This window comes from Octopus sinensis, linkage group LG3 (assembly GCF_006345805.1).
Source record: "Octopus sinensis linkage group LG3, ASM634580v1, whole genome shotgun sequence".
In the NCBI taxonomy this organism is placed as follows: Eukaryota; Metazoa; Mollusca; class Cephalopoda; order Octopoda; family Octopodidae; genus Octopus; species Octopus sinensis.
The window spans coordinates 150,624,785-150,647,284 of record NC_042999.1 but is presented as its reverse complement, the minus strand read 5'-3'; the positions used below and the strand labels follow the sequence as shown (position 1 = coordinate 150,647,284).

Here is a 22,500-nt window from a genome sequence, read left to right as displayed (position 1 = left end):
AACTGAGAATATAAAGATCACTAAGAAATAGTGAACGGCATTTCCCGAGTCTGTAACACTTCTGCCAGGGCACCAACTGTAATTTTTTTTTCCATTTCTAACATAGACACAAGACCTGACGTCTGGGGAAAGGAAGCAGTCAATTAAATGGTCCCTAGTATTTGATTGGTATCAATTTTATCGATCATAAATGTTCGAAGGAAACTCATGGCTAAATGAATTGATGGAAATAGTGACAATCCTCCGTTTGAAGGATTCCCGTAATGAGGTTGCCTGAATAATAATAACGTTATTCATGATTACTCAGTAAATTAAACGAACAGAGTAGCCAATTTCATATTTTTATTAGAGATTAATAATAACTAATTACAAAATAATTATTAAAGCTAGTTTTAAAATAATTATTAACTAACAAATAGAGAGTTATATTTTTCAACGCGTAAAAACTGATAGAACAGCATAAGGATTTTATCCTATACATGGTATTCTATCATTACATTTCAACGCTTCAAAAACAAACTTATGTTTGTTTACATATGACGTAATTATTAAATAATATATGATTATCATTATTAAATAATATATCATTTATAACACTATCAAATTCTCCTTAAAAGAAAAAAAGTATTCCGCCCAACGTGGGGTTCGAACCCACGACCCCGAGATTAAGAGTCTCGTGCTCTACCGACTGAGCTAGCCGGGCTGCATGCTGCATTGTTAAATAATAATTGACTTTATCACCATGTCTTAGAACTGGAAGTGGATATTATCTTTAACCTTCACTTGTTTCAGTTGTTAGACTATGGCCATACTGGGGCACCGCCTTGAAGGATTTTAGTTGAACGAACCGACGCCAGTAATTTTTCTTTAATTATTCTATCGGTGTCTTATTGCCGAACTGTTAAGTTACGAGGACGTAAACACACCAGTACCGGTTGTCGAGCGGTGATGGTGTACAAAACATATACACAAAGACACACACACACACATATATTTCGTTTTGGGATTTGGTTTGCAAGATTCTTTATATGAGTTCGTGTGTTGAAGTAGATTCTGTTGTGTCTGGGGAGAGTCATTTTCTTTTTGTGCCTTATAATTTAACACACTCACCGGTAAAATTTCCACTTATTATTTTTATTGATGAAAGTTGCCTCTTTATTCATTTTTTGCTGTACTGAGGTGTTCTGTGAACATTGATAGAAGGGGATAATTAGGAAATTAAGAGTAAGGTTCCTAGCACAGCTTTCTATGTGGAAAGTGACCTGTTTGTGTCTGTATTGTAGGTGATGGATTTGTTCTTTATGGTAAGTGGTTCTTCGATGGAGTGATATTCCTGTTTGGCTAATATACTGATTACCGCACCTTAAGCATGTAATGGTATAGATTAGATTTTCCGAGGCACAGGTGAAATTTGATTTAATGTTAAATATTTCACCTTGTTTAAAGTGGAACTCTGAACCCTCCAAAAGGTGGGGGCATGTGCCACAATTAGGTCAACCACGTTTTTTCACTTTTGGCTCCATAGTTAAAATATATATTTTATCAACTGCAAAAGGATGAAACGCAAAGTCAACCTCATCGGAATTTGAACTCAGAACGTAAAGACCGACGAAATGCCGCTAAGCATTTTGACCGGCGTGTTAACGATTTTGCCAACTTGTTACCTCTATTATAATCAAAATAATCCGCTGCATATTTATAATATTGAATGCGAATCTTTTTCAGTTCCTTCAATTTTGTTTCAATTGATTTCAAATTTTCTGTATTAGTATAGTTTTCGATGCTAATTATGGAAATGAGGTTCACTTTTGCCATGAAGTAATAAACAAAAAGTTAATAGTTAAAAGCTTTTAAACGTTGAAATTGGTGCTTTTTTCTGTAGTAGCAAGCCGAGATGCAGTCTGCTTGTCATTGCACGGATGTTGATTTCAACAGCTATGATCGTGAAATATGTGCTTAGAACCTGCCCCACAACCCATTCAGATTGGCGGTCGTGAGAAGATTGTTGAGAGAGACGAAACAATCTTCTCAAGGCGTAAATATGGCCAAGGAGGGAAGCTAAGAGAGCAATGGGTTCTCAGAGGAGTGTGGAGCGAGACCAGACATATTTGTCTTTAAGCAGTGCCATGTCAGAAACGCGACACACTGGAGGAATGCATACGTCACTCGTTTCTCCCAGGAATCACAGTTTCCATTGACTGTCGTGCTTGGGAAAGGAAAAGAGGTTCACCTACCTTCCTCTCACGTCTGCGCCTGTCTAGTAGTAGTCACTCCAACGATCCTGCCCTACCCTATCACCCAGTATAAGCAGCTGCTATCTGACCAACCCGCGAGCGAATCCCCTGACGTCCATTCACGATGTCTCGGCCAGTCAAAAGCGGCCGATCCTGTCCTGTGTCCCCCGCACTTCCCTTCTCACGCTTCCTCTTCCAGTCAGTCTTTTGACCATTGACGTCATGGCTCACTTCATTCCCACAGTGACTTCTGCCATAAATTTATAAATAGAAGGTTAATAGCTTCTAAACTTTGAAATGTTGGGTACCCTTAGCCAATCGAAATCCACAGGCCTGTTGATGCCTGTTTCCATAGTTACAAGCCAAGGTGTAGTGTGCTTCTCATTGCACGACAGTTGCTTACAACAGCTATGTTCGTGAAATATGTACTTAGATCCTGCCCCGCAACCCCTGAGAAGATTGTTGATGGAGACGAAACAATCTTCTCAAGATGTAAATATGTCCGAGGAGGAATGCTGCCTGAGCAATGGGTCCTGGAAGGAGTATGTCGCGAGCACAGATATATTTGTTTTTAAGCGGTGCCATGTTGGACGCGACACAGTGGAGGGATGCATACGGCAGTCGATTCTTCCAGGAACCACAATTTTCAGTGATTTGGGGAGGACCTACTCACTTACTCCTGAAATTGATGGTTATAATTTCCACCATAGAACAGTAAACCACAGCGTTGTGTTTATTAACTGGAAAGATGGTACCCACACCAAAAATTAGAAAGCACCTGGGCCCCGATAAAACGAAGTAATAAACGACGCTGCGGCACTCACTGTTCTGTGAGACTTTCCGTAGAGGTATTACATGCGAAGGGCAATAGATTGATGCATTTAATTTCGTTTTTCGAGTTCAAATCCGCGAAAGTTCTCTTTATCTTTTTGTTCCTTCAAGGTGAAAACTACTGATCATGTTGATCTTTGGTCAAGTGACTTCTACTATAGCCTCGTGCCCACCAAATCCTTTGAGTAAATTTGTTAGACGGAAACTGAAAAAAAAAATGCTTTCGTTTATATATATATATATATATATATATATATATCTTTGTGTATATGTTTGTACCCCGTCAACGTTTGACAACCGGTGTAGGTGTGCTTACGTCCCACTAACTTAGCGGTTCGGCAATAAGGCACCGATAGAATAATTAAAGAAAAATTACTGGGGTCGGTTCGTTCAACTAAAATCCTTCAAGGCGGTGCCCCTGTATGGCTATAGCCTAAAAACTGAAACAAGTGAAAGATAAAAGATAAAATCCACTTTCAGTTCTATTACATTGTGATAAACTTCATAATTATTATTTTGCGGATACGCCAGCAGCCCGGCTAGCTCAGTCGGTAGAGCACGAGACTCTTAATCTCGGGGTCGTGGGTTCGAGCCCCACGTTGGGCGAAATGCACTTTTTTTTTTTTTTTAAGAAAGAACATTTTGCTAACAATTTTACGTTAATTGATATATTATACATTATTTGCTAATACTTATATATTATTTAATAATTATCTTAAAACTAATTGTAATTATTTTGTAATTAGTTGTTATTAATTCCTAATAAAAATATGTAATTGATTCCTCCGTTCGTTTAATTTACTGCGTAATCATGAATAACGTTGTTGTTCTTTAGGTAACCTCTCTATATATGACATTTCGCTAATGTCACAGATTTCGTTAAGAACCCCTCAAGCGGTGGATTATCACTAATTCAATCGATTTATTCAGCCATAAGTTTCCTTCGCGAAATACCGTAATATGAAATAAATTTTTCCACTGATTTTCGGGCATGAAAAAGCAACACGTTCACTTTCACGCATAAAAATAAAAACCTGAAAACATACAAAATACAATATGTATACATAAAAAAAACCATTTGAAGAGAAATGAGTTTGGAAATAAACTAGGCCAGCAATTTTGGTGGTGGGGGAGTAAGTCGATTACATCGACCCCAGTGTTTGACTGGTACCTATTGTATTTATTCAGAATTGATAAAAAGCAAAGTCGACATCGGCAGAATTTGAGCCCTGAAAGTAAGGACAGACGAAATGTCGCAAAGGGTTTTCATCCGGCGTGCTAACGATTTTGCCAGCTCACCGCTTTAATAAATTTAGGAAATAGTCATTTCCACAATCAGCACAAGGCCTGCAATTTTGGGAAAGTGGGATAGTCGATTACATCAACCTCAGTACTCAACTATTATGTATTTCATCGACCCCGAAATGAAGAAAGGCGAAGTCGACCTCAGCGAAAGTTGAACTCAGAACGTGAAGACGGACGAAATGCCGCTAAGCATTTTGTCAGGCGTGCTAACCATTTTGCCAACTTGCTGCCTCTATTATTTATAACCAAAATATCCCTCTGCTTATTTACACAAAACGTGGATCTTTCTTTTTGGCTCACACTTTTCTGTTACTTCAGTTTTGTTCCAATTGATTTCAAATTTGCTACATTGAAATAGTTTTGTATGCTTATTATAGAAATGAGGTTTACTTTTGCCATAAATTAATTAGAAAATAAGTAACAGCTTTTAAACTTTGAAATTAATGTATAGTAAACCAATAATCTGCTTGTCACTGCATGACTTGATTACAACAGCTATGTTCGTGAAATATGTACTTAGAACCTGCCCCACAACCCATTCAGATTGGCGGTCGTGAGAAGATTGTTGAGAGAGACGAAACAATTTTCTCAAGACGTAAATAGTTCCGAGAAGGGATGCTACATGAGCACTGAAGTGTGTCGCCAGACCAGCCATGCTTGTCTTTAAGCGATGCCATGTCGGAATTGTGACACACAGGAGGAATGCATACGTTAGTCGATTCTACCAGCAATCACAATTTTCAGTGACTTGGGGAGGACCTACTCTCACATTCCTGAAATTGATGGTTATAATTTTCACCATAGAACAGTGAACAAGTTCATTATGTTTATTAACTCGAAAGATGGTACCCACACGCAAAAACTGTAAAGCACCTGGGCCCAGGTAAAATGAAGGAATAAACGACGCTGTGGCACTTACTGTTCTGTGGTTGACTCGTATTTCTGTAATCTTACGAGGGGCGTTCAATAAGTAATGCCCCTGACCCACTTCCCATAGCAGTAGAGCAACGACACTTGGCACTTAGTCTTTTCCTACATAGGAACTACCCAGAGTTATGCATTTCTCCCATCGTTTGATACAGCTCTGGAGACCGTTTTTGTAGAAGACCCCAGCTTGGTCCTCCAACCACGACGTGACTTCAGAAATCAAGGCTGCATCATCTGGGAAACGTTTTCCTTTCAAAATCAACTTCATGGCTGGGAAGAGGTGAAAATCAGAGGGTGAAAGGGGAGGAGTTCATAGCTGCACGCCTGTGCTTCTGATCTGGCGACACGCGAGTTGTGGACCGGAGCGTTGTCGTGTAGGAGGAGGATGCCTTTGCTGATCTTGCCCCGCCTCTTGATTTTGATAGCTTCTCTTAATTTCCTCAAAAGTGAAGCATAATAGGCTCCTGTAATTGTGGTACCCTTTGCCAGGAAATCTGTCATCACTACTCCGTCCTGGTCCCAGAAGACTGTGAGCATAACCTTGTCAGCGGAGGGCTGCACCCTTGCCTTCTTTGGAGGAGGTGAGTCACGGTGCTTTCACTGCATTGACTGGGCTTTGGTCTATGGATCATAGTGATGGACCCAGGTATTATCCTGTGTGATCAGTCTTTTGAAAAATTTTGACTCATCTTCTTGGCACATCTCCAAATTCCTCCTCGAGCACTCAACGCGTTCTTGCTTCTGGAAAGGTGTGAGCAACCTGGAAATCCATCTGGCAGACACCTTTTGCATATGCAAATGGTCATGAATGATAGTTTCCACAGACCCGGTACTAATCTTGACCTTATGGGCTATTTGGCGAATAGTTATGCGTTGACCTTCCAAAATGGCAGCCTCAACTTGACGGACAGACGTCTCATCAACGGCAGAAGGGGGCGACCAGATCTGGGAGCTGTTTCCACAGAGTTCCGACTATGTTTGAATTCACAATGCCAGCGTTTTACAAGGTCATATGATGGGGCATCATCACCATAAGTTACTTTCATTTCATCAAAAGTCTCCCGTGGTGTGCGTCCTTTCAAATACAAAAACCAGATCACTGCTCGACACTCAACAGGCTCCATTTCACACTTGACTCAGTTCAAACACCTGTAAATCAGAAACCACAATTAGTTCAGAGCTTAATCTATAGAGGTATAAATAAGTGCACATGCAAAATTTCAGCTAGATCAAACAACTGCAAGTGGGTCAGGGGCATTACTTATTGAACGCCCCTCGTACGTGGCGTAGGAGTACGAAAATTGTTATTTGTTTGACAGAGTACATCACAAACTGTCGTTTTTGAAATATCGCTACAAAATATGTATTGCTTACATGAGCTGAATCACATGTTTTGGGGGGTGGGGGTTGTTTTTTTAATGATCAGTTTCTTCTTTTGATTCTTTATGTTTTGGTTTTATTTTTTCAACGGCGGAAGTTCATTAAAACTTCTTAAAACTTCTGCCGTTGAATGTTTTGTTGTTGTAATGTCTTCACTCGAAAAATGCCAGCCTTAAAATCCTGTTTTCTGATTGGGTAAAAAAAAAATTTCAAACTGTAACTTTTTTTTTATAAGGTTTTTCTAAAATTTCTCCGGAGCAAGTGAATAACATCATATTCAGCGTAAAAAATTACATCAATATACCAAATTTGAAAATTTTTACTTAATTTTAAAGCTTCAGAAAGTGTGAGACAGACAGAAAAGATCCCTGAATGTTTGGCAGAAACGCTGAAATTTAGGGGAGAGTGTTTACCAAATACATTGATTTCAGTACTTGATTGGTACTGAAGTTTTTCTAAGAAATCTATTACAAAAACGACATTATACAGGATTTACTGTGCATTGAACATGTTGAAAAACTGAATTCACTTGAAAAAGCATACACACACAGAGAAAAAATATTACGCATTTGGTTTATAAGATTCTTTTATAAAAACAAAAATTAAGCATTCGCCCAACGTGGGGCTCGAACCCACGACCCCGAGATTAAGAGTCTCGTGCTCTACCGACTGAGCTAGCCGGGCTGCACAGATTTGTTCTTCTCTGATAACTACTTACTCTATTATAAGGTGATAGAACTGAAGCACGCACTGGAGTGGCTCTGCTATCAATAATTATGGCGATCGTTTTACTAAACGCTCTGATGGTTACAAAGTTTTGTCTTCGATTTTTCCAGTCGGGGTTCCATTCCATCTCAATCACAGATTTTTTAATTATTTTTTTTTTAACTCAACAGTTTCAAACTTCGAATACTGGTAGAATTTCTCACGGAGAACATGGTTTACACGAAATGTTTTTTGACAAAATTTCGCATTTTAGAAGTTATTTCGTGTTAATGTTGTCGTATTTAGGTCATTTCAACCAATCAACGACGTGTATTCGGTTGAAGAAAGCTACTGCTGTTTGCAATAGTAATCAAAGAGAAACAACTTCCGGGTCATTTTTACTAAATAATTTAGATCTAGAAATGAGTTACAACAGAAATTTCGGGAGAGGAGTAAGACGATTACATCGGCCCCAGTGTTCAACTGGTACTCATTTTATCTATCCCGAGAGGATGAAAGGCAAAGTCGACCTTGGCAGAATTTGAACTCAGAACGCAGGGTCAAACGAAATGCTGCAGAACACTTTTGTTCAGCGTGCTAACGATTTTTACAGCTCGCCATTTTAGTAAGTTAGGAAATGATCCGTTCTATTATTGGTACAAGGCCTCCAATTCTGGGAAAGGAATGTGGTCGATTACATCGACTTCAGAACTCACCTGTTATGTATTTTATCGACCCCCGAAAGGATGAAAGACAAAGTCAACCTCGGCGGAATTTGAACTCAGAACATAAAAAAACCGATGAAATGCTACTAAGCATTTTTGTTCAGTGTGCTAACGATTCTGCCAGTTCACCGCTTTTAAATTAGGACAAAGATATGAATCATAATATTGCCAAAGAGTACGTCTTTAGGACAAAAACTGCCGTTTACCCTGTGTGGGATTATGTGGGATGGTGTTGATGGAATGAGAATTCATTGAAGGATGGGAATCCCTATATTCAAGTTTATAGTTCATCATCATCAACTTCTATTTGAGGGATGAAGGACTAATCCAACGTTGTTTGATGTCCATAGTACATCATCACTTTGTACAACTTAGTATAAAAAAAGATTTCGTTGTAAGCACCGTATGTAATTTTCATGTTTATATTCTTCGCTGTGTGATAAGAAGCTTGTTTCCCAACCACGGTTCCAAGTTCAGTCCCACTGCGTGGCTCCTTGGGCAGGTGTCTTCATTCGACTAAAAGTTGAAAGTAGTGCCCCAGCATGACCACAGTTTGATAGGATTCAGAACCAGCAAAATTATGTTGCGCCCAACGTGGGGCTCGAACCCACGACCCCGAGATTAAGAGTCTCGTGCTCTACCGACTGAGCTAGCCGGGCTCCCCGAGAGCAGTCTCTCATAATTACTGACTTTATGAAAAGATGATTGTGAATGATAAAATTTTCATTGTATAAGCACATGTTGTTCATTGATGTGGAACGGACAAAAAGTTTAAGTATATTTCGACAGATCTGAACTCAGAAAGTTGAATAGCAAAACATTAAATACGATAATTTATTATTATCTAGATCTCATCTTCTACAGTTTCTATTTTTAGTATACCGTCGTCGTGGCACTCCGTCGGTTACAACGACGAGGGTTCCAGTTGATCCGATCAATGGAACAGCCTGCTCGTGAAATTAACGTGCAAGTGGCTGAGCAATCCACAGACACGTGTACCCTTAATGTAGTTCTCGGGGAGATTCAGCGTGACACAGAGTGTGACACGGCTGGCCCTTTGAAAATACAGATACAACAGAAACAGGAAGACAGAGAGGAAGAGTACAGCAGGGTTGGTGTAAAGCACCTGGGCCCCGGTAAAATGAAGGAATAAACGACGCTGCGGCACTTACTGTTCTGTGTTTGACTCGTATTTCTGCAAGCTTATGTGACGCAGGAGTACGAAAACTGTTATTTGTTTGACAGAGTGCATCGCAAACTGTCGTTTTTAAAATATCGCTACAAAATATGTATTGCTTACATGAGCTGAATCACATGTTTTGGGGGGTGGGGGTTGTTTTTTTAATGATCAGTTTCTTCTTTTGATTCTTTATGTTTTGGTTTTATTTTTTCAACGGCGGAAGTTCATTAAAACTTCTTAAAACTTCTGCCGTTGAATGTTTTGTCGTTGCAATGTCTTCAATCGAAAAATGCCAGCCTTAAAATCCTGTTTTCTGATTGGGTAAAAAAAAAAAATATTCAAACTATAACTTTTTTCTATAACATTTTTCTAAAATTTCTCCGGAGCAAGTGAATAACATCATATTCAACGTAAAAAATTACATCAATATACCAAATTTGAAATGTTTTACTTAATTTTAGAGCTTCAGAATGTGTGAGACAGACAGAAAAGATCCCTAAATGTTTGGCAGAAACGCTGAAATTTAGGGGAGAGTGTTTACCAAAAACATTGATTTCAGTACAAGATTGGTACTGAAGTTTTTCTAAGAAATCTATTACAAAAACGACATTATACAGGATTTACTGTGCATTGAACATGTTGAAAAACTGAATTCACTTGAAAAAGCATACACACACAGAGAAAAAATATTACGCATTTGGTTTATAAGATTCTTTTATAAAAACAAAAATTAAGCATTCGCCCAACGTGGGGCTCGAACCCACGACCCCGAGATTAAGAGTCTCGTGCTCTACCGACTGAGCTAGCCGGGCTGCACAGATTTGTTCTTCTCTGATAACTACTTACTCTATTATAAGGTGATAGAACTGAAGCACGCACTGGAGTGGCTCTGCTATCAATAATTATGGCGGTCGTTTTGCTAAACGCTCTGATGGTTACAAAATTTTGTCTTCGATTTTTCCAGTCGGGGTTCCATTCCATCTCAATCACAGATTTTTTAATTATTTTTTTTTTAACTCAACAGTTTCAAACTTCGAATACTGGTAGAATTTCTCACGGAGAACACGGTTTACACGAAATGTTTTTTGACAAAATTTCGCATTTTAGAAGTTATTTCGTGTTAATGTTGTCGTATTTAGGTCATTTCAACCAATCAACGACGTGTATTCGGTTGAAGAAAGCTACTGCTGTTTGCAATAGTAATCAAAGAGAAACAACTTCCGGGTCATTTTTACTAAATAATTTAGATCTAGAAATGAGTTACAACAGAAATTTCGGGAGAGGAGTAAGACGATTACATCGGCCCCAGTGTTCAACTGGTACTCATTTTATCTATCCCGAGAGGATGAAAGGCAAAGTCGACCTTGGCAGAATTTGAACTCAGAACGCAGGGTCAAACGAAATACTGCAGAACACTTTTGTCCAGCGTGCTAACGATTTTTACAGCTCGCCATTTTAGTAAGTTAGGAAATGATCCGTTCTATTATCGGTACAAGGCCTTCAATTCTGGGAAAGGAATGTGGTCGATTACATCGACTTCAGAACTCACCTGTTTATCGACTCCCGAAAGGATGAAAGACAAAGTCAACCTCGGCGGAATTTGAACTCAGAACATAAAAAACCGATGAAATGCTACTAAGCATTTTTGTTCAGTGTGCTAACGATTCTGCCAGTTCACCGCTTTTAAATTAGGACAAAGATATGAATCATAATATTGCCAAAGAGTACGTCTTTAGGACAAAAACTGCCGTTTACCCTGTGTGGGATTATGTGGGATGGTGTTGATGGAATGAGAATTCATTGAAGGATGGGAAACCCTATATTCTAGTTTATAGTTCATCATCATCAACTTCTATTTGAGGGATGAAGGACTTATCCAACGTTGTTTGATGTCCATAGTACATCATCACTTAGTACAACTTAGTGTAAAAAAAGATTTCGTTGTAAGCACCGCATGTAATTTTCATGTTTATATTCTCCGCTGTGTGATAGGAAGCTTGTTTCCCAACCACGGTTCCAAGTTCAGTCCCACTGCGTGGCTCCTTGAGCGAGTGTCTTCATTCGACTAAAAGTTCAAAGTAGTGCCCCAGCATGACCGCAGTTTGATGACTGCAACAGGCAGAAGATAGGATTCAGAACCAGCAAAATTATGTTGCGCCCAACGTGGGGCTCGAACCCACGACCCCGAGATTAAGAGTCTCGTGCTCTACCGACTGAGCTAGCCGGGCTCCCCGAGAGCAGTCTCTCATAATTACTGACTTTATGAAAAGATGATTGTGAATGATAAAATTTTCATTGTACAAGCACATGTTGTTCATTGATGTGGAACGGACAAAAAGTTTAAGTATATTTCGACAGATCTGAACTCAGAAAGTTGAATAGCAAAACATTAAATACGATAATTTATTATTATCTAGATCTCATCTTCTACAGTTTCTATTTTTAGTATACCGTCGTCGTGGTACTCCGTCGGTTACAGCGACGAGGGTTCCAGTTGATCCGATCAATGGAACAGCCTGCTCGTGAAATTAACGTGCAAGTGGCTGAGCAATCCACAGACACGTGTACCCTTAATGTAGTTCTCGGGGAGATTCAGCGTGACACAGAGTGTGACACGGCTGGCCCTTTGAAAATACAGATACAACAGAAACAGGAAGACAGAGAGGAAGAGTACAGCAGGGTTCGTCGCCCCCCCCCTGCTGGAGCCACGTGCAGCTTTAGGTATTTTCGCTCAATAAACACTCACAACACCTGGTCTGGGAATCGAAACCACGATCCTACGACCGCGAGTCCGCTGCCCTAACCATTGGGTCATTGCACCTCCAGTGTATACCGTAGTATACAATCATCATTATTACTATCAGAAAAAGGCGGCAAGCTGGCAGAAACGTTTGCACGCCGGGCGAAATGTTTAGCGGTATTTCGTCTGCCGCTACGTTCTGAGTTCAAATTCCGCCGAGGTCGACTTTGCCTTTCATCCTTTCGGGATAGGTAAAATAAGTACCAGTTGAGTATTGGGGTCGATGTAATCGACTAGATCCTTCCCCCAAAATTTCAGGCCCTGTACCTTTAGTAGAAAGGATTATTACTATCATGATAAGGCGGTGAGCTGGCAGAATCGTTAGCACGCCGGCAAAAATGCTTAGCGTCATTTCGTCCGTCTTTACGTTCTGAGTTCAGATTCAGCCGAGGTCAACTTTGCCCTCATTCTTTCGGGGTCAGTAAAATAAGTACCAGTTGTGCGCTGGGGTCGATGTAATTGATTCATCTCCTTCCCCGATCTTACTGGCCTTGTGCCAAAATCTGAAATCACCTTTATTACTCTCAGGCAAAGGAGGCGAGCTGGTAGTATCGTTAGCACGTCAGACAAAATGGTTTGCGGCATTTCGTCCGTCTTTACTTTCTGAGTTCAAATTCTGCCGAAGTCGACTTTGCCTTCGGAATTGAAGTACCAGTTGAAAATTACGATCATTGCATAAAATTTCCGGCCAGCACAAAGAATCGTTTTTGTGCCAGACAAAATGTTTAGCGGCATTTTCGTCCGCTTTTGCAATCTGAATTAAAATTCCGCCGAAATCGACTTTGTCTTTCGGGATCATCCTTTCGGGGAACGATGTAATCGTCTTACATCGTCCCCTGAAATTGCTGACTCCGTGCCAAAATTTGAAACTATTGTTACTATCAACACATCAAAAGAAAATACTTTGGTGGTGTTTCTTCCGTCCCTTTATGTTCTGAGTACAAATCCCGCCGAAACGACATTGCATTTCATCAATAAAATTTCATCAATAAAATTTCATTCAATGAAATCAAGTACCAATGATAATATTTAAATCCACACAGCATTGCAGGTATTGTCATAAAAATATTGCTTCAGTCAGTACCGTTGCACCACCGAACACTTTGCACATGGCTTAGCTTGTACGGTATTAATAAAAGGAGATAATTTGCACTTCGTTCTGGGCCATCATTTTTATTCACTGTTGTTGGTTAGCCCTAGATCGATTCTAACTGTTGTCTTTATAGAAATTGTTGTCTTTATAGGACTGCATAATTAAACGTTCTTCGCACCACTTTATCGTGTGTGTGTGTGTGTGTGTGTGTGTTTGAGTCTATGTGATTTAACTCACTTAAGATGTATGACTGGTATTTATTTTCTGTCGAACAATATTATGATTATCCCTTAAATTAAAAGACTATAGAAAGCTTATGATTTTTTTTGTAAGCGGTTAACAATAAATAATTTGTAAACAAATCAATAAATCAAGAAAAAATCTTGAACAAATCAAGAAAAAAAAGCATTCGCCCAACGTGGGGCTTGAACTCACGACCCCGAGATTAAGAGTCTCGTGCTCTACCGACTGAGCTAGCCGGGTTACTTCTCTTCGTTGATAAATAATAATTACTAATTTTTTTTATCACTAATTTTCTTCACGTATTTATTTGACTGATATTTATTTTCCCTCGATTTCAGTAGGAATTCCTTTTAACAGCAAGCACAGTATAAGTAAATGAGTGACCAAAGGTATTTATTGGATACTCTACTCGTTCTGCAATTCCTCCATATCCTTATAGAAATAATTACTGGAAGAGATTTTGATCGACCCCGCAAACCATCAAGACGGTGCCCCAGTATGGCCGCAGGATGAGAGAAGAGAATAAAGACATTATGTAACTTTTAGCAGGTCGGATGACCACATAGAATCTCACTTGTTAGCTAATCCAAGGGCCAATTATTGTTGTTGTCTCAGCACAGGGCTGGGGATGCGCGTGCCTTAGTGGCCAGGGTATTGCACTTATGATCGTAAGATTGTGGCTTCGATTCCTGGACTGGGCGATGTCTTGTCTCCTTGATCAAAACACTTCATTTCACGTTGCTCCACTCCACTCAGCTGGAGAAAACGAGTAATCCTTCGATAGACTGACATCTCGTCGGTTATCATACGGCTGGAGAGGCGCGTGCCTAAGTGGCCAGGATGCTGCACACATGATCCTAAGATTGTGGTTTCGATTCCTAGAACGGGCGATGTGTTGTGTCCATGAGCAAACCACTTCATTCCACGCTGCCCCCTCTCTACTCAGCTGAGAAAAATGAGTAACCCTGAGACGGACTGGAGAAGAGTGGAATATAAACATCACAGAAACCGACTTATGTGCCTATGGTACGGGACGGATTTCTGATCCCTTTTACTTTTAACCACCGGCCTGCCATGTCCATAGACATTGCATTTCAATTGTATAGACGCAACAACGTGATTTGAGAGATTTTGCTGCTCTTTCTAGTAAGTGAGATAACCACGTAGATCTGTCATTCGTTCATCCAAGATTCGGTTTTAAAATATAGCGACTCTCATAATATTTTCGGGGTAACCATTTACTTGACCTCTTTAAATAAGGGGCTTTTTTTATATTCCCAGTCGATTCCTTTCTTTCATTCACAGTTAACTTGAGAAGAAAATAAAAGAAATAGGCAAAAATACATTCATACAGAGAAAGGAAGTGGTGGGGGAAAAGAAAAGGCTCGAACCGAAAGGAGATTGGTTATCACAAGGGGTTCCTTTAAGTAGCAATGTTTGGGTACACAGATCCAAATCATCAATCATTTGGGAGGGCAGCACCTTTCAAAATTCCTTTTAGTACCTAATTTTACACAACATATGAAACGGTTAATAAAAAAAAGAAAGAAAAGGGAAAACGAAGAAAATAAATAAAAAAAAATACTTTAAAAAATGAGAAAAAGAGAGAAAGCTAAGGAAAAGTGAGTAAATGATATCTTTGCGAACCAACAACAATTTGAAACCCGTTTTTTCTCGCCAGACCCTTATTGTTTTTTAAGCAACTTTACAAGGTAGTTAAATGTGATATTTTCGAGTGAATTTTTGTTGCGTTTTTTGTTCTTTTTGTATTTATTTGTATCCTTTTTTGTTGTTATTTTTGTCCCCTCCCCTCCCCACCGTTTTTGTCCTCGAAGGAATAATACTCCCTGTGATTTAATTAGGTGGAGAATTTTATACGTTCGCTTCTTTCTACAGATATTTAAGCAACGAATTCTTTGACAGCATTTTTCACAGTTGGGTTGCCATTTTTTTCTCGGTCGGCCAATGTTTCTTTCATGCTCATTCTTGCCCGTTTTCTTTCTTCAGACAAATCAGCCTAGCAAAACAAATAACATTTACACACACACACACACACCACACACACACACACACACACACACTCAATGTCTTCATTAGTTCTTACTAAAGTTTGCTCTTGCCGTCACGAACAAGGCCATGCTTCAGCAATATTTCCATGTATGGATGAATGAATGGATGTATGTAAGTACGTATGTACATATGCATACATATATACATGTGTACATATGTGTGTGACAGAAGGAAACAGAGGCGAATGTGCGGATGAAAGGAAAAAAGCTGGATCTTTTCGGTTTGAACGGCAGTTTTTAACATAATTTCTTGGTAACTAAAAAATTTTAAACTTTGTATAGTGGTAGAATGTGTTTATAAAACATCTTTTTCTCTTGGGTTTATTGAGAAGATTCTATAGTTTGTAAGATATTTGTTGTGTTTTTTTTCTTCTATTTCTGCAATTTCAACCAATCAGTGACGGCTATTGAGTTAAAAAGCATTCTGTGCCGTATGGATATGTCCCTCGTTTAAGAAACAGATTGGGTTTATTTACATTTGTGAAGAAAAAAAAGACACCCTTCCCCCACCCCTAACCCTAACCCTAACTCTAAAACAGACTGAAATGCAATAGATCGATTCTAGGGTCATAATTATGGGTGACAATTTCATATGACACCGCTAGAAAAAAACTGCCGTTCAAACCGAAAAGATCCAAAAAGTTTGCTGCTGCTACTGACATAATCTATGAAAATTCCTTGCTCCTAAATAAAAGGCCAGATATCAAAGGATACGATTATTGTTATTAAAAGAACTGATCTTGTAATATACCATGTCGCCAAGGCGGCGAGCTGGCAGAAGCGTTAGCACGCCGGGCAAAATGCTTACGGGTAGTTCGTCTGTCTTTACGTTCTGGGTTCAAATTCCGCCGAGGTCAACTTTGCCTTTCACCCTTTCGGAGTCGATAAATTAAGTACCAGTTGCGTACTGGGTCGATTTAATCGACTGGCCCCCTCCCCAAAAATGTCGGGTCTTATGCCTAGTGTAGAAAAGTATATATCATGTCTCCTGGAATTTTATGCCAAAAATATAATACGGCTGCGTGGTTAAGAAGCTCGCTTTGCAGCAATATGGTTCGCGCTCTGTGTTACGGTGTGGCACCTTGGGTCAGTGCTTTCTATTATAGTGTCCAACCGATCAATTCCTTGTGAGAGAATTTGGTAAAAGGAAACTATGTAGAAACCCGTCGCGTATAAATGAATAAATGTGTGTGTGTGTGTGTGTGTGTGTGTGTGTATACATATATATATTTCTATATGTGTAAAGTAACAGTTTTAGAAAAAACCCATTGGTTTCATATCTAGCATAGACTAGACATATCTTCAGTTTCTCTAAACGATAACTGTTCTCTGCAAAGAATGTTTTTTAAAATCACAAGAATGCCGGTGATAGTTCAAGAAATATTCCTCTGAAAAACTTATGGCCAGACGAGTTGTCTTCCTTCGCTTGATAGCTAGGGTTTCCAATTTTGAAGTAAAAATTTCCGAAAATGTGGACAACTCCGCACGGCTTCCGTCCTGGAGTTCAGGTAGCCTCCTGGCTCATGTGAGTTCATAAGGATTATATATTTTTCTACCATACATAATTTACATAGATTTGTTCCATTGCGACAGAGTCCATAGGCTTCTAATAATTTCCACCTGATGCTAAAGGGCGTATGATTGTCCTTTAGGCGCCATACATATGCTGCGTGTGTCGTTGTATTGCGTCTCTTCGGGACCCTGAAAGAAGATCTTTGGTTGTTCAGGCGAATTTAAATTTGGATTCACAAGATCCGGCATAAATTTTAGTGTGAGTCCGTGTCTATGATTCATTCGCCATGCTGAAATCTACAAGTTTTTTACATTCTCTCTCTGTTTATTTTTTCAATTCCTTTCTGTTGAAGAGCGTCGGCTCGAAATATAAAATACTTTTTCATTTTTCCAAGCGTCAAACGAATGCACTTGCTTGTTGTTCACACACCTATCTTCATCTTTTGTTTTTCTATAAATTTCATTTATATATGTTATATGTCTCTCTGTGTTTGTGTTTGTTCCCAGATCATCGCCTCTAACAACTGATGCTGGTTTGTTTACGACCCCGTGACCCAGCAGCTCGGCAAAAAGTGAGCGATAGGATAAGTATCAGACTGAACCCTCCAAAGTGGTACCCCAGCATGGCCGCAGCCGAATGACTGAAACAAGTAAGTGACGAATATAGATATATTAAAAGAAGGTTGCAAACAAGCTTTTTGTAAAAAAGAAAAAAAACATCTTTATATTCACCGAAATATTGTTGAGTTCGATACCAATGTCAGCATTTGGTGGATACACTACTCTGAGATGGAGCCGGCGGTGGGGTGGATGGTTGAGCTCTAAATAGCAAATTTGTCTACGGGTAAATCGACTCCCCCAAAACCAGTCCAGTGTAAACTATTTATCACCCTTACCTTCACTCCTACGAAAAACTAATACATTACAGAGAGGGGCATGGAGAGAGAGAGAGGGAGAGAGAGAAGGGTGTATAGAAAGAGAGAGAGAGGGAGAGAGGACACAGAGAGAAAAAGGAGAGAAGGAGGTGGAAAGAGGAGAAAGGGAGAAAGGGGAAGGAGGAGAAGGAGATAGAGAGAAAGAGAGGAAAACAAAACGCAATGTAAAAGAGAGTATCAGGATTACATTTGCAGCTTTTGATAATATCTTGCTTGAATGAGTTTCATTATATTGTAAATAAATAAATAAATAAATCTCTGTGTGTGTGTGTGTGCGTGTGTGTGTATCTTCTAGATATATAAAACTGAGAATGTGTGTCTGTCTCTGTGTGAATCCCTAAAACTTGAGAAGTACACAACCAATTTCATTCAAATTTTACACATGCCTTACTTAGGGTCCAGGGAGTGTCATGGGCAAAATTATTTAACTTTTTGCCCAGGCGAGCCCACAGCAAATCATATCCTCCTCACTATTTCAGTATTACGTGTTAAAAGTGAAACCAAAACATCTCTCTATTGTAATGTCAGATACTTTCACTTTAATACTGAAACTATTAAAGTCAAACTATTATATAAGAAGGATGAACCATTAACAGTGGACATCCATTTTGCTAGAAGAAAATCCGCTATGGTCTTGTATGCTACACCATTGGTTTTCAATTCATATTAATCAAATTAATATTCAATTTTTCAACCTTATTATTTTACATTTAATATTTAACCCAGGACCATGTGTTTTGGAACGAATTTTGTTACCACACATCCACACCTGCACCTATGTATGTGTGTGTGTGTATGTGTGTATAGCGGTATATGTATACATTTATTTCTATACATATAGATGTATATGTATACATGTATATGTGTAGATGTATATATATATAGATGTACATATAATATGTTCACATATATATTCATATATATATACATGCATACACACACACACACAGATGCAGGTGTGGCTGTGTGGTAACAAACTTCGTTCCAAAACACATGGTCCTCACTTCAGTCCCACTGTGTGGTAACTTGGCGTAAATTGTCGAGTAAATGAGAGGCATCTTTGCCTCCACTGATTCAGTTACAAAGTGTTGAGTAAAGTTATTTGATTGCAGATCTCCTTTCAGTCTTTTTATTATCACTGGGTCCACACATAGTCCTCACATGGTAACATTGATTTCAAGGCCTTCCCAGATGAGTGACTTGTTATTCAAAGACATTTATAGATTGTATGTTTATTCTGTCCAGTTACGTATCAGTATAGTGGTCATTTGCAAACTCCAACTTTCATTTCTCATTAGCCCTCACGTCACACAGTTGTTAATGTTTATTTCAGTTGGGTCACGCTCTTCCAATTGCTATAGATTCGTAATGAGTCTTATGGCTGTGCCTGTCACCTGGATGGTGAGGAATCCTACATTGGGAGTGGTAACGACTAGGGTAGGGTAACTGACTGCTTATTGTGATCATTCGTCTTTTGGTTTCCTGTAGCTTTGCTCACTTTTACAAACCCACTGAACATATATTTCCTATTTCAAAGAAATTCAAAGAATAGAAGACCCAAGTAAAAAAGATTCTCAACAATTCAACTTCTCTGGTTGACATTAAGATGCCCACCCCCAACAGGGGCCTTAGCTCTCACATTTTAGAGCTCCATGACCTTCATTTTTCAGGAGCAAAATCTTTTTAACAGGTCAATAAGACGGAATTTGGAATATGCGCATAAAAATCAGTAGTATGGGAGTATATGTGGCACGATTACAATTTTTTGGGGGTGGTGGTGTAAAGAGGAAAATAACCCTCATCTGCAATTTTGATGAATTCGAAACATAGATATTCCAGTTCATTAGAGCAAATATAACAGAAAAGTCTAATTCTTCAATTGTATGTAACACAGGCAACGCCGGGTATCTCTGCTAGAGTATATATATATATATATATATATATATATATAATACCAATACTGTGGTTATTTTCCGTAATTATCGGCAACGGATAATGAAGTTATTCGAAGGAAATACGATAGCGAAATCATTCATTCTAGAGCTCTTCAAATCAAAACACATTCAACAGAAAAAAATCTCGTTCCATAAGAGGGAAGGGGCCATGTGCTGATGGAATAAATCGGAGTGACTGACACCAACTGTATTTTGACCTCGTTTCTAGAAAACGCTACTTAAAATAAGTGAAGTCAGCGGACCATACTAACATCAACAACCAGTATAACATCCAAAGGCAACGACACAGCAATACACGAGGATATCTATCTATCTATCTATCTATCTATCTATCTATCTATCTCTATTCATCTATCTATCTATCTATCTATCTATCTATCTATCTATCTATATATATATATAATATAATATATATATATATATATATATATATATTATATATATATATATATATATATATATAATATATATATATGTATTTATTATATACTTTATTTAAAGCAGCAGAAAATTCAGCAAAACCTGTTACTCTAAGTTTCCCGTTGCCATCATCGGACAGTTCTGCTGCTTTAAATAAAGCATATTACTCTACCACTGGTATTTGAGTACTCTTTTTTTCACCTTGTTTCACATTTATGTGTTTACTCCGGTATATATATATATATATATATGCCTAAATAAGTATATTGCTAAATACATACACGCATGCACGACGCACGCACGCGCCCGCACACACACACACGTACGTAGTATATACATACATTAGTTTCACCGCCCCGAAAGAATGAAAAGTGAAGTTGACCTCAGTTGGATTTGAACTGAGAACGTAAAGAAATATAATTAAACACTGCACGTTATTTTCGCAGCCTTTCTACCGATTCTACCATTCATCTCCTTTGATAACAATGGCTTCAAATTTAAGAACAACAGCAGCAATTTGAAGGTGATTGAGATCAATTAAATTGACTTCAGTTCATTACTGGTACTTGAGTTTCTTTACCCCAGAAAGATGAAAGACAAAATAAATACGTGGTAAGTAGCTTGCTTACCAACCACATGGTTCCGGGTTCAGTCCCACTGCGTGGCTCCTTGGGCAAGTGTCTTCTACTATAGCCGCGGGCCGACCAAAGCCTTGTGAGTGGATTTGGTAGACGGAAACTGAAAGAAACCTATCGTATATATGTATATATATATGTGTGTGTGTGTGTGTGTGTGTGTGTGTGTGTGTGTGTGTGTGTGTCTGTGTGTCTGTGTGTCTGTGTCTGTGTTTGTCCCCCCAACATCACTTGACAACCGATGCTGGTGTGTTTGCGTCCCTGTAACTCAGCGGTTCGGCAAAATTGACCGATAGAATAAGTACTGGGCTTCCAAAGAATAAGTCCTGGGGTCGATTTGCTCGACTAAAGGCGGTGCTCCAGCATGGCCACAGTCAAATGACTGAAATAAGTAAAAGAGAGTAAAGAGTATTTGCCCGATAAAAAATTCTCTAAAGTTGTGCTCCAGCATGGCCGCATCCTAATGACTGAAACAAGTAAAAATAAAAGATACGCATGTATGTATGTATACATACGCGCGCGCTATAGAGCATATCTACAGACTTTTAGCCGACATTGTATGTTGCTATGAGTATATACAAATGTCCACAGACAGAAAAAGAAAGAATAACTGCATATTTCAACTCTGTTTGAGCAGCTGTACACTTTCTTTAACAGGGGTCTCATTAGCAGCTTGTACACTTTCTACGAACAGGCTGTTTATAAAATCCACTGATATTGATAACTAAAGCTAACTGGATAGGCCAACTTCCATATTTGATGCTTTCTTGGTAGCATATACAACTGTTCCTTCTTCTGTCCATGAACATACTGCATTTATACAGATAAAACGTTTTGCATCTATTGCAGGGATGGCTAGAACTCTATAAATATATTCTCTTGTACGTTATAGCAATGAAGCAATACGATATCAGTGTCTTTACGATACTGGAAAAGGGATAAGTGTTTGCAGAGGGAACCTACTTTTCATCGACAACTGTGATTGTCACACGCCAATGACGGGTCAATATTCAGAAACTCGAGTCCGTGTGTATCATAAGTTGAAGACGGGAAGGGTGGCTTCCCTTTGCAAATACTAACAGGGCACAGAAAGTGTGTCTAAAGCCTGCTGGAGGAGGTGTCCTCCTGGGGCTACAAACTACAGTAGCATCCACCCTTAGGGGTTAGCCATATTTAAATGGCAAATATACGTCACGATATACTATTAACAAACCAGTAATTTAATACACATTCACACACACACACACACACACACACACACACGTACATCATCTCTACATTCGTGATATTGAGTATTTTTGACTCTGTCACATGAAACTTGCCTCCACACATACACGAAACATCGAGTTATGGCTGATACTTATCTTGCGAACATAAACTCGACATAATATGCTGCTTATACACACTCATATATGTACGTAAGTAAATGTGTGTGTGTGTGTGTGTGTGTGTGTGTGTGTGTGTGTGTGGTCGACATTATAGGGTTTTAAATCAAAACTGTATTTAAATTTGTCTTCTCTGCGTTCGAATTACACCCACGTGGGATATACA

General features: G+C 39.0%; 7 non-coding genes across 7 annotated transcripts; 1 reads left to right on the top strand and 6 right to left on the bottom strand.

Annotated features, from left to right (window-relative positions):
* Positions 1-630: 630 nt before the first annotated feature.
* Positions 631-703, bottom strand: Trnak-cuu. The gene has a single exon. It is a non-coding gene; the product is annotated as a tRNA-Lys (tRNA).
* Positions 704-3,598: 2,895 nt separating this feature from the next.
* On the top strand, positions 3,599-3,671 carry Trnak-cuu. The gene has a single exon. It is a non-coding gene; the product is annotated as a tRNA-Lys (tRNA).
* Positions 3,672-7,288: 3,617 nt separating this feature from the next.
* Positions 7,289-7,361, bottom strand: Trnak-cuu. Its single transcript has one exon. It is a non-coding gene; the product is annotated as a tRNA-Lys (tRNA).
* A 1,332-nt stretch (positions 7,362-8,693) lies between these two features.
* On the bottom strand, positions 8,694-8,766 carry Trnak-cuu. The gene has a single exon. It is a non-coding gene; the product is annotated as a tRNA-Lys (tRNA).
* Positions 8,767-10,026: 1,260 nt separating this feature from the next.
* Positions 10,027-10,099, bottom strand: Trnak-cuu. Its single transcript has one exon. It is a non-coding gene; the product is annotated as a tRNA-Lys (tRNA).
* Positions 10,100-11,442: 1,343 nt separating this feature from the next.
* Positions 11,443-11,515, bottom strand: Trnak-cuu. Its single transcript has one exon. It is a non-coding gene; the product is annotated as a tRNA-Lys (tRNA).
* Positions 11,516-13,590: 2,075 nt separating this feature from the next.
* On the bottom strand, positions 13,591-13,663 carry Trnak-cuu. Its single transcript has one exon. It is a non-coding gene; the product is annotated as a tRNA-Lys (tRNA).
* Between the last annotated feature and the right edge of the window lie 8,837 nt (positions 13,664-22,500).